The sequence below is a fragment of the Lepidochelys olivacea genome (assembly GCF_965140295.1).
Source record: "Lepidochelys olivacea isolate rLepOli2 genome assembly, chromosome: 11".
NCBI classification, from domain to species: Eukaryota; Metazoa; Chordata; order Testudines; family Cheloniidae; genus Lepidochelys; species Lepidochelys olivacea.
The window spans coordinates 79,495,569-79,508,892 of NC_140421.1; the positions used below are offsets into that span (position 1 = coordinate 79,495,569).

General features: G+C 42.1%; 1 protein-coding gene across 6 annotated transcripts in view; it reads left to right on the forward strand.

The window, feature by feature from the left end:
• ADARB1 (adenosine deaminase RNA specific B1) overlaps nucleotides 1-13,324 on the forward strand; it is a 223,260-nt gene that overhangs the window by 75,703 nt on the left and 134,233 nt on the right. The window lies entirely within an intron of this gene.

Genomic DNA, 13,324 nt, shown 5'->3' on the forward strand with positions numbered 1-13,324 from the left:
GAAAATGTGTGTACACAATGAATTCTTCAGTTTTAAAAAAAGTGTTAAAAAATCAAACATTTAAAACGCTTGTTTATAAATTCATTCAAGAATTAAAAGGTACAACTTTTAAATTTATAAAACCAAAACCAAATGTTTCAGTACAATAAAATCCTGAATCAGGACTGAAAATAAAAAACATGATATCCTGAAATATCTGATCTCTATCAAGTGAAACTGCATTTTAAAAGTTTACTAGTTCACTTAGTCCTGATTCTGCAAATCAGTATTTATCACATAAATAACTCTTACTCACACACTGACTATAATGAAATTACTTGTGAGAGCAAGGACTTCTTGTGTAAGTCAGGTTTGAAAGATTTGATACAGTATTTGTATCTAGTTTGGTATATTGTAGCAATTAGCATCAGTATGGTTAGTGTAAATTATTTTGGAAGATTTAGTGGTAAACTTGTGACATAATGAATGGTTTTTGTTTTATTTATGAACTAGCGGTCCCATCCTGCAACCTTTTCCTCATAAAAATAAAACCTGTTAGCGTACTATAGTGGCTGCTAATTGTACTCACTGTAGTAATGTTTTAAGCCAGTTAGTATTCTAGTGACTTGTTTGAATATTTTTTTGTTGTTTAAAAAACATTCACCTTTCAGACTGAAATTTTCTAAGCAAGGTCTGTGGCTGAATGTAGCAGATCAAACACTCATCTGTGCGGTGCCTCCTGCTGGTTGTCCGGGAATTAGCTCTTTGCAGGCTCAGAGCGCCTCCTGTTGGCTAGTGTCTCTCCTGCCTCAGGCCCCCGTGTCCCTCCCGGACCTTAGTGCCCTTTACTTTGGGGTTCTGCCCCCAGCAGTACCCCTACACTCTGGGTCTCCCCTTCCAGAGGCACCCCCCACTGTCTATGCCCACCTTGCCTCAGTGGCTACTGCCAGTCATCATCTAGCCCCCTTTCTCTAGGGCAGACTGCAGTCCTTAATGGCCACTCATCACTAGCAAGGGGGTTGGACCAGCTGCCTCTGCCTATCCCCGGGCTGCTCCTCTGCTGCCTCAGTACCTCCTTAGGCCTTTAACAGGGCCTCAGCCGGGGGAGTTGACAGGCTGGAGCTCCCCAGCTCCTCTTGCCCTTCCCCAGCACTGCTCTGCTTCCGATACCTTGTGCTCCCAGGCAGCCAGGTCCTTCCCACTCCAAGGCTGGAGTGAGACTGACCCAGCTCCTCCCTTAGCCCTTACATCAGGGCCAGCTGTGGCCTGATTGGGTGTGGCCCCAGCTGTGGCCGCTTCCCCAGTCAGCCTCCCTTTCCCCAAGTAGTAACTGCGGTAACTGCCCCACTACACTGAAGGTGAATATTTTCATTAGTGTGTGAGAAAAATCCCTTTAGCAGTTCTTCAGGTATGGAAGAATAGACAAAATACTCTTTCAATTAACCTCCTTCCCCCATTCTGTCCTTTTTGCTGTTCTTTTAATAGCAAGCCTCTAATCTTCAAAACCACTTAAATAGATATTAATAAGGTCCTATTCAATTTGTGATATTGTAGAAATTGTGAATCTCGCAATATTAGGCTTCGATTGCAATTTTGACAGCAGGTGTCCCAGCTATCAGTTCCGGGCGGCCAACAGCGGGAGTCCCCACTGTCAGCTTTTCCAAATTATTGCACATAATAAGGACCATTATTTTTCTGCAGTTTTCCATGTCTGGCCCACAACTCAGCCGCAATTATTTGACAATTGTCCTGTGATTCAAGTAGGGCCTTAGATATTAATTCAACTGAAATACATAAACTACCCTTTTTTACACAGCAATACTTGGTTGTAGCTAGTTTATATTTTTTCCCAAAGTACAATAAAATGCTAACAGTATTCACCCAAAGATCCAGAATATTCTGGTTTTCTGGCTGAAATGGTATGTCATCCTTTTCACTTTCAAAATGTTGTTTTCTTGGTACCAAGCCCTACATCTCTGTTTTTTTCATCTGGCAGTATATTGGGGATCAAGAATTTGGCAGAAGTTTTTCAGAAATATTAAGTTATTATGTAATTAAAGGCTGTGTTGTAATATGCAAAGATTTGTGTGCAACCTTAACTTTAGCATTTCCTGACTTTTGTGTGCTTAATTTTGTAATTTTAATGCTTTAACATAGTTTTTAAAGTGGAATCCTGTCAGTGGTGTTAATTTTATGCAATGTGATTGTGTTAATTGTCTTTTTTAATAATATATATTTTTACCTTCCCTTTAAGACCCAATTTAGCTAGAAGCACTCTTTTCAGATTAAGGTTTTTTTGAACATATTACTGTAGAAATAAGTTTAAGACATTTTTTGGGAAAAAATAAAATTTTAGAGCTTTTTTCACTCACTGGAACATTACAAGAGAAATACAGTTGTGTATGTAGTCTGTAACATTAGAGGGTGCTGTTGGATTGCATTTCTGTATTTCAGGATTTTAACAAAACATGCTCTGTAGTCTATCGTTTACAGTACTAAATCAGTGGTTTTACTGTACAGTTCAGGCATTCTGGGTTAGTGACATGAGAATTTGTTTTACTGTGCAAATCTTATTTGGCCTATTACAATGTTTAGCAATTGTACTAACTTACTGTAGTAAGCCCGCATAGACCTGGAGTTAAGTGAGCTGGCTGACTATTTAGAATAGCAGGAAGGTTGGTGCTGGTGTACTGTAATAAAACATATGAAACCATTTTCCTTTATTCTGTTGTGCAAAAGGGGTGGAACACTTGGCTCAATCACTTAGTCTTGGAATAAAATGGTCCCTTTGACGGTGTTACCATTATCATAGTTGATTTAACTTGGGTGGGAATGAGTAAAAGCAAGATAGTAGTGGCTGAACATGCAAGTGAGAGTGAAACTTAGACTATCATTTTTATTGATCTGTGGAGTTATATTACATATGAGCTCAATCAAACGTGAAGTGATATCCTTTTGCTACATAAGTTTCCAATTCTATCTTGACATTGCACCTAATTCTCTTTTTTGATCTAGTGGTTCCGTAGCTTAGTTGAGAAAATAAGTGTTTATCAGTCTAGAGAATTATCAGATACAAAATTTGAACCCAACCTGCCCCAAAATTAAATCATTCCATGTGACTGTAGGAAACATCCAGTAATTTCATACCTCTAATCTTCCCACTGATTTCAATATTTATCTTTCCTTCATTCTCTCTACTTTCACCTTCACTGTGAAAATTGAAGTTACTGAGGATTAGATTCTATCCAGTGTTCTAGCTCCCTGCATTCATTTTCCTGTTTGATCTTCAGCCCTAGATCTGTTTTCCCACTCAGTGAGCACTGAACCTTCTCTGATCTTTTCATAATCAAATACCCTCTTTATGACCATCCAATCTCTTTTAACGGCCCACTCACCAATGAAGGGGGTCCCTCTCCATCTCATTTGTCTTCAATTCCTTGTCCTCCTCCTCATCTTCTCTTTTGTTACCTAGTGCTTCCACGGCACACTCATCACCATGGAGGACAGAGGTCTAATGGGAAGTTAGAACATCAGAAAGGGGTAACTTTTTAAAATCCGGTTTTCATTTATTTTATTTAAATTTATGTAAAACATAAACAAGTACCTCTTAAGGGCTCTGGCTGCCTTTGCCATATACTCAGATTTAATACAAAAAAGAATCAATTCATCAGCCTGCTCAGAACAAGAAAGAAAAGAGGGACCCCCTCTGTGTACAAATACCAGCCTTCAACACACCCTTCCCTTGCGAGAACACTGAGAAAAGAGATGGGTTTTGCAATGTATCACAGCGATTTTCCTCCCCAGGAACAATCTGTTGTTCCCTACCCAAGGGGTTGTTTCCTCTTTCTGTCCCACCTCTGCAAAGGTCGAGAGTTAGGGTCCCCTGGGGCAGTACTCCAGTTTCCACAGTAGGGGGAGGCAGTGGATTTGCCTCCCTAGCCACTGACTCTTGCCTCTGTGTGTTTGCACTTAAGCCAGTTTGGCGCTCTCAACCTGTAGGGGAGTGGGCAGATTTTCTCCCTGCTTCCCCTCCCAATACGGGTCCATTTGTATTCTCACACACACCTGGGCAGTGTCCTAAGGTCACCTCCTTGTCATTGGAAGAGGGAAGGCATCTCCAACCTACTTTTCCCAGCTAATTCATTTGTATTCTTACACTCTTCAGCTGCTGTGCGTGAACAGAATTGCCTGAGCTTGCTCCAGTAGCAGGACTGGACCCTGACTCAGACTTGCAATGTCATTCCCCAATAAAATATTAAATGGAATATCCTTTAATGTTTCCCCAACCATCATTCTCAAGCCTTCCTGGCTCTTGACAGGGATCATGACAAAAGGCAAGGCAAATAACTTTACCCTTGGAACTCTTATCTATATCTGGCTGCCTTCCAGAACCTCATTTGATTTCACCACATGGGGCTTGACGAGGGTATGAGCAGTGCCTGTGTCTCTCCATTCCTAGAATGTCTCCCCATTAACTTTCACATTTTGCCCCCACTGGGGATCTGGTGTTTGTTCCCATTAGAGTGTCTGAGGTGTGAACTCAGCACCATGTTTGCTGTATGCCCCAGATGAGCTGACTAAGGCACACAGTTAACTCCATAAATTCGAGGTGTAGTCTGGATTGCTAATAGGTTAGTCCATTGTGGCGCACTGTCAGCAGCCTAATATGTGGTTCCTTAGCAGTTAGCTCACTTGTTCTTTGTTCCTTGATGGTTAAAACACCTCAGATCTCTGGGATTTCTCTGAGGGGGCTAGCTTGGACTAGTAGCTGCTTCCATCTTGGGATTAATCACTTTTCATTGCTGGGATGCATCTGCATGTCCCCCTCCTGGGTCCCATACTTGACCACTTTTCTCTTGGGCTTCCTCCCAGAACCTGACCTACTGTCCCCATACTTGTCTGCCAGGCAGCTTGTGGTCAACTGCCCACATTTTAAAGTCATGGGAACACAGATGATAAAACTCTTACAACACAACCATTTCATACAACCTATCTAAGGTGGGGACTTTCTACTTTTGCCCCATTTGTGGCGGTAGTCCACAACTGAGTTTCCATCTCCATATAGAATTGTAGAACTGGAAGGGATCTCAAGAAGTCACCTAGTCCAGTCCCCTGCACTCATGGCAGGACTAAGTATTATCTAGATCATCCCTGACAGATGTTTGTCTAATCTGCTCTTAAAACCACCAGTGATTGAGATTCTACAATCTCCCTGAGCAGTTTATTCCAGGGTTTACGCACCTTTATAGGAAGTGTTTCCTAATGTCCAACCTAAACTGCCCTTGCTGCAATTTAAGCCCATTGCTTCTTGTCCTATCCTCAGAGGTTAATAAGAACAATTTATCTTCATCCTCCTTTTAACAACCTTTTATGTACTTGGAAACTGCTATCATGTCCCCTCTCAGCCTTCTCTTCTCCAAACTAAACAAACCCAATTTTTTCAATTTTCTCTCATAGGTCATGTTTTCTAGACCTTTCATCATTTTTGTTGTTCTTCTCTGGACTTTCTCCAGTTTGTCCACATCTTTCCTGAAATGTGGTGCCCAGAACTGGACACAATCAGCACGGAGTAGAGTGGAAGAACTACTTCTCGTGTCTTGCTTACAGCACTCCTGCTAATACATCCCAGAATGATGTTCGCTTTTTTTGAAACAATCTTACACTATTGATTCATATTTAGCTTGTGATCCACTATGACCCCCAGGTCCCTTGCTGCAGTACTCCTTCCTAAGCAGTCATTTTCCATTTTGTATGTGTACAACTGATTGTTCCTTCCTAAGTGGAGTACTTTGTATTTGTCCTTACTGAATTTCATTGTATTTATTTCAGACCATTTCTCCAGTTTGTCCGGATCATTTTGAATTTTAATCCTATCCTCCAAAGCACTTGCAACCTCTCCCAGCTTGGTATCATCTGCAAATTTTATATGTATACTGTCTAAGCCATTGTCTCGATCATTGGTGAAGATATTGAACAGAACTGGAACCAGAACTGATCTCTGCAGGACCCCACTCAATATGCTCTTCCAGCTTGACTGTGAACTACTGATAACTACTCTTGGGGAACGGTTTTCCAACCAGTTATGCACCCATCCTATAGTAGCGCCATCTACGTTGTATTTCCCTAGTTTGTTTATGAGGAGGTCATGCAAGACCGTATCAAAAGCCTTACTAAAGTCAAGATATCTCCCCCTCTCCCCCTCCCCAAAGCTTGTTAACATGTCAAAGAAAGCTACTAGGTTGGTTTGACTTGATTTGTTCTTGACAAATCCATGCTGACTGTTACTTATCTTCCTATTATTTTCAAGGTGTTCGCAAATTGATTGGTTAATTATTTCCTCCATTATCTTTCCCGGTACTGAAATTAGGTTGACTGGTTTGTAATTCCCCAGGTTATCCTTATTTCCCTCTTTATAGATGGGCACTATATCTCTCCTGTCTTCAATGAGTTTTCAAAGATTATCGCTAATGACTCAGATATCTCCTCAGTCAGCTCCTTGATGTATTTCATCAGGCCCTGGTGACTTGAAAACATCTAACTTGTCTAAGTAATTTTTAACTTGTTCTTTCCCTATTTTAGCCTCCGATCCTACCTCATTTTCACTGGCATTCACTTTGTTAGACGTCCAATTGCTGCTAACCTTTCTGGTGAAAACTGAAATAAAAAGTAATTTAACGCTTCTGCCATTTTCACATTTTCTGTTATTTCTCTCCCCTCTCCCCCATTTAGTAATGGGCCTACCTTGTTGTTGGTCTTCTTCTTGCTTCTAGTGTTTTTGTAGAATGTTTTTTTTTTTTACTTTTTATGTCTCTAGCTAGTTTAATATCGTTTTGTGCCTTGACCTTTCTAATTTTGTCCCTACATACTTGTGTTATTTGTTTATATTCATCCTTTGTAATTTGACCTGGTTTCCGCTTTCTATAGGACTCTCTTTTGAGTTTCAGATCATTGAAGATTTTCTGTTTAAGCCAGGGTGGTCTCCCACACATTGGGATAGTTTGCTCTTGTGCTCTTAATAATGTCTCTTTGAAAAACTTCCCACTCTCTTGAACTGTTTTTCCCCTTAGACTTGTTTCCCAAGAGATCTTACCTACCAACTCCCTGAATTTGCTAAAGTCTGTCTTTTTGAAATCCATTATCTTTATTGTTCTGTTTTCTCTCCTACCATTCCTTAGAATCATGAACTTTACCATTTCATGATCACTTTCACCCAAGCTGCCTTCCACTTTCAAATTCTCAACCATTTCTTCCCTAATCTAGATATAAATCATCCTCTTATTCTTCTGAACCTCTCCCCCCTCAAAAAGCCCCTCTTTCTTTAAGCCTCTGGAGTCAGTTAAAATTTAAGGGGCAAGGCCATTTTATATTGGCACATATTAAATTGATTGAAAACTGGTTAACTGATACGTCTGACAGTGTAATTGTAAATGGGGAAACATCACTGAGTGGAATGTTTGTAATGAGGTCCTACAGGGCCCGGTTCTTGGCCCTACGCCATTCAATATTTTTGTCAATATATGGAGGAAAACATGAAATTGTTTTTGATAGTTTGCAGATGACACAAATTGGGGAGTGGTCAGCAATGAAGAGAACAAGTCACTGATAGTGATTTGGGTCGCTTGGTAAACTGGGTGCAATATGCATTTCAGTTTGGCCAAATGTAAGGTAATATATAACCAAACAAAATGTAGACCATACTTACAGGATGGGGGATTATATCCTGGAAATCAGTGAGTATGAAAAAGCATGAGACTCATATTTGATAATCAGCTGAACATGAGCTCGCAGAATGATGATGTGGCTAAAAAGGCTGGTGGGATTTATCTGGCTATACTGGAAGAAAGACAGGACAGGTTGGGTATAGTTTAGTTAGGCTGCACCTTTATTATTAGATGTCTGGGACTACTCGGCAGATAAAAGTGTACAGTACAGGTAACTCCATCATTTCAAAATTGACCTGGAGGCTTCTGTCAGCTCCCCCACCCCCAGCCAACCTGCTGCTGGGACCTTACCATCTCTCCACTCCCTTGAATGAAGGTTGAGGTGGCTTATAAAGGAGGCGGTGGTCTGCTCCCTGCTGTGCCAGTCATAGGCGCCCTAAACCCCCTTGTTCTGGTCCTTTAACATATACCTCATTTAAATCCTTTTCCAAACCATTTGTCTGATTACTGTATCCCCTCCCTCTGGAGTACCTGCACAGGACATCCACCCGACAATTACACAATGAGTTGTGATATCATAGCCTAACTCCTATTCCCTACTCGCCCTAACAAAGCCCCCCCACCCCCCTCAACCCGCTGCGGGAAAGGCCAAAACCACCCCAAGTCCCCCTTGGCCAATCTGATTGTGAGGGGAAAATTCCCTCTCAGCCTCCCTGAGAAAGGAGCAGCTTGTAGAATGCCCACAGTGGATCCTGACCAAATCTGGTATTTTGCCATTCCCAAGGGTGGGAGGGTGAGTGCTGCTCTGCCTGGTTTGGGGAAAAGGGGACTTCTCCTACTGGCCTTGTCCTTTATCAGCTCCGTTCCCTTCCGGTCCCTGGGGGATGAGACAGCATCACCATGCTGATCCTCTCTGCTTCTGCAGCAGTGTCCGTGTCTCTCTATCCCACTTCCCACCCTAAAGAAGTATATCCCTTCCCCTAGTAAGCCAGACAGGGGCCTGTCACTTTGGATGTATATGTGGGGTAGAAGGGGAGATAGACATTGATATCTCACTGCATTTGAGAAGGCTTGTGACTTGAATCAGGTTTTCTCTGCAGATCAGCTCCATTTTCAGGGAATATTGAGTAGGAGTAAGGAGGATTTATTATCTCTGTTTTGCACTGGTCTGACCACTACTGGAATACTGTGTTAAGTATGGTGTTCTCAATTCAAGAAGGATGTTCAAAAATTGGAGAACATCCAGAGAATAGCCACAAGAAAGATCAAAGAAAAGAAAAAAATGTCCGATAGTGAGAGATTCCAGGAGCTCAATTTACTTATCTTATCAAAGAGAAGATTAAGGTGTGACTTGATTATAGTCTAGATGTATCTACATAAGTGCCAGAAATGTGATGACTGTCTTTAGCCTAGCACAGTGGTTTTCAACGTTTCTTCATTTGTGAACCCCTAACACATTTCTCTACGTAAAAGAATAAATGGACACAAATCAGATGTCAAGAATTATAACATTCATAAACCAGTCGGAGAACACTTCAATCTCTCTGGTCACGCAATCACAGACATGAAGGTCGCTATCTTAAAACAAAAAAACTTCAAATCCAGACTCCAGCGAGAAACTGCTGAATTGGAATTCATTTGCAAATTGGATACTATTAATTTAGGCTTAAATAGAGACTTGGAGTGGCTAAGTCATTATGCAAGGTAGCCTGTTTCCTCTTGTTTTTTCCTACCCCCCTCCCCCAGATGTTCTGGTTTAACTTGGAGTGGTCAGTTTGGATGAGCTATTACCAGCAGGAGAGTGAGTTTGTGTGTGTATGGGGGTGGGGGGGATGTGAGAAAACCTGGATTTGTGCAGGAAATAGCCCAACTTGATTGTCATGCACATTGTGTAAAGAGTTGTCACTTTGGATGGGCTATCACCAGCAGGAGAGTAAATTTGTGTGGGGGGGTGGAGGGTGAGAAAACCTGGATTTGTGCTGGAAATGGCCCACCTGATGATCACTTTAGATAAGCTATTACCAGCAGGACAGTGGGGTGGGAGGAGGTATTGGTTCATATTCTCTGTGTATATATAAAGTCTGCTGCAGTTTCCACGATATGCATCTGAGGAAGTGAGCTGTAGCTCACGAAAGCTTATGCTGTAATAAATTGGTTAGTCTCTAAGGTGCCACAAGTACTCCTTTTCTTTTTGCAAATACAGACTAACACGGCTGTTACTCTGAAACATTTCAAATGAAAGTGTAAATCCCTTTGAAAATCTTAGGCATTGTCTGAGGACCCCAGGGTTCCACAGCTCATAGGTTCAAAATGACTGTTCTATGGTAACAACAACCTTCCATGGGCCCCTTAGACATAGTCTGCAGGCCCTCAGAGATCCGTGGACCACAGGTTGAAATCACTGGTCTAGTGGACAAAGGTATAACAAGATCCAATGGTGGGAAGTAGAAGCAGGGCAAATTCAGACTGGAAATAACGTACACATTTTTAACAGTGAGGGGAATTAACCACTGGAATTAATTACCTAGGGTTGTGGTGGAATCTTCATCACTTGCAGTTTCAAAATCAAGATTGGATTTTTTTTCTAAAAGATATGCTCTAGTTCAAACAGGAATTAATTCAGGGATGTCCTACAGCCTATGTTATGCAGGAAGTTAGACTAGATGACTTCAGTGGCCCATTTTGGCCTTAAAATCTATGAATAAACTCTATATTGCTCATAATCCCCACAGTCTGTACCTTCCATTTGGCTATAGGCCCCTGTGGTTTTTTCTACCAGTAATGGGATTAGAAGAGGGAGCTAATCTGCAAAGAAATTCTGATTTGAGTGAAAAGCCTTCTCAAGCCTCTTATCAAAGGTGAAGCGATGGGCTTTAATACCCTCCTTCCTTAAGTTGGGGCATCAATTTAGCATCTGTGCTCTCTGCGGAGTTGGCATTCTGTGTTCCATCCCCAGTTATTGTTTATGTGCTTTGGCTAGGGTTGGGGTGTGCTCCAGGTGCGCCTCCTTCAGCTTCTGTGTAGAGTCCATTGTCCCAAGGAATTGCATTGGTCGTTGAGCCATTCAAAGGCAATGGCACTGCTAGGAGAACACCCAGTGTTCCAGTAGAAAAGAGTCATTCGTTGTTGCTGGTCCTTGTTAGCTATCTCATTGTTGGTACTTGTCAAGTGTCCCATCCCCTACCCTGAGCACACAACATCCAGAATAGACCCTGTCAAGATTTGACTGGCTTTCGACACCACCTGGATGTCTTAACCCAAGATGGAGGTTACAGTTCAAGGTGAAGGGTATAATTGAAAATGGCATTCACCAAACAAAATGGAATTCAGTTTGTGACAGACATAACCCACAACCTGTCATAGAATGTTTCCCCAAAGTCAGTGGATTTGGACTGTTTTGGACAAAGGAGAATGTGGAATGAATTCCAATGTTCAGGTCCCAAAGAGAATGGCCTGCCAGCACCTCTCTCCTAACTGTAGGAGCTTGAACACCCATGCTAACAGTGTTGCAGCAATGGAGAGAGGCAGTCTGTGTTAGGTAGATTCCAAGCCATTTAGGGCTTTATAAGTGAAAGGACCTAAACTCTACCTGAAAACAGTAGTCAGCAAGGTGAGTTCTGGGTGGTTTTTCTCACCTAAAAAGAAAGTAATTCAGAAACTGCCAGAATGCACATAGAACAGTCAAGGGACCCAAGTCAGTCCCTTATTAAGATAACTGCCCTGGCAAACTTCCATGTGTTGCCAGCTATGTAAGGGCGCGATGAAATCTGGGTAGTGAACTAGGGGAAAAATGAGAGTGGTTTAATGGATTGGACACTGGACTGGGATCTGGGGGACCTGGATTCTACTTCTAGCTCAGTCACTGACCTGCTGTGTGAATTTACACAAGTTACTTTACCAGTCTGTGGTTCTTTTCTCATCCCAGCCATTGTCTTGTCTCAGTTGGGACCTTGAGATGCTACTGTAATACAAATAGATAAGGGGAAGTAATGAGAGAGGATGGGAAGAGATCTAGGAAAACAGATAGAGAAGGGGAGACAGGTCTAATAGGAGGGATTGTTTGACATGCATTTAAGAGGATTATGTAGTCAGGACTTTATCAATATCGATATCAATATTTGACCCCATCCTGATTATTTGTGTGTTTTGTCATTCCCTGCTCTTCTGCATACCAACCCACAGGCCTTATTTATGCTGTGTGTGTGTAATTTCCAATCCAGGAAAGAGAGAAGTAAACTGGATGATATAGGACTATATAAACCTCATTAATGCTATAACACGAAGAGCTGGCTGAGTGTTTAAATCCTTCTGTCCTGAGGTATTTGTCATTCTTTTTAGGTGACATGCTTTAGCTAGTGATCTCTGAGAAGCTTGAGGACCTCTCACAAGCCAGGTGATACTTCGGCTGTCAAGCATAGCTGTCTTTCCAGCCTGCTCCCCAACTATTCCCCCCATTCTTGAGTTGCGCCTAAGCTCAATGAATGGCACTACTGTGGGGTCAGGGTTCTCCACTTATCTATGTTTCAAGTCTGCACTCCAAATACTGTGTTAAGCTTAAGTAAAACAAATTCATATTTTTCAAACAATACCTGCTGAAATACTGTGGAACCGTAGCTGAACCGTAGCTCCAGCACAGTGTTTCTCAACTCTGGTCCACCACTTGTTCAGAGAAAGTCCCTGGTGCACCGGCCTGGTTTGTTTACCTGCTCTGTCCACAGGTTTGGTCGATCGCTGCTTCCACTGGCCACGGTTCGCCACTCCAGGCCAATGGGGGCTGCAGGAAGGGCGGCCAGCACATCCCTCGGCCCACGCCACTTCCCGCATCCCCCATTGGCCTGGAACAGCAAACCGCGGCCAGTGGGAGCTGCCATCGGCCGAACCTGCAGAAGTGGCAGGTAAACAAACCTGCCCGACCCGCCAGGGGCTTTCCCTGAACAAGCGGTGGACCAGAGTTGAGAACCACTGTTCTAGCACCTCCTATTCTATTTGATATCACGGAAGTTCTACACATTCGGCTTTGGCCCCAGAGGCACCCTTCCAAATTTCAGCCCCAAAAGAATTTATTTGAATATTTGAGAAAATGTGAACAATAAGGCTTATAATGGTAACTGTGATAAAAGCTTAATTTACCTTATGTAATGGCATAAGCAACAATAAAACTTTTGTCTAACTGGAAACTGGAGATAAGAAAATGTTGTACAAGTACTTTCATTGGAATTTAGAAACTTGATGTATACTGTTAAGCAAAACAAATAGAGCTTAATTTATGTTATGTACTTAATATTTAAAGTAAAGTTAAGTTAGTCTTTGTATAAAGTGACATCTCAAGCAGTAAATCTTATGTATCTTATTACAGATCTCTTGATCTTGTGAAAACTGTACATAGGGCCTGTTCTTATTCTTCTTCGAGTGCTTGTTCATGTCGATTCCAATTAGGTGTGTGTGCACAGTCGTTGGAAGGTTTTACCCCTAGCAGCCCTCATCGGGTCAGCTGTGGAGCCCCCTAGAGTGACACCTTCATGGCGGTGAATATAGGACCCTGCTGACCTGCCGTCTCTTCAGTTCCTTCTTACCACCAGTGACAGTTGTTGGAACTGTGGTCGCTTGCCTTAGCAAATGCTTCCCCTAGTGATTGTAATTGAGCTTTCTGTAAATAGTTTAGTTAGTGTAAGTTACTTAGTTAG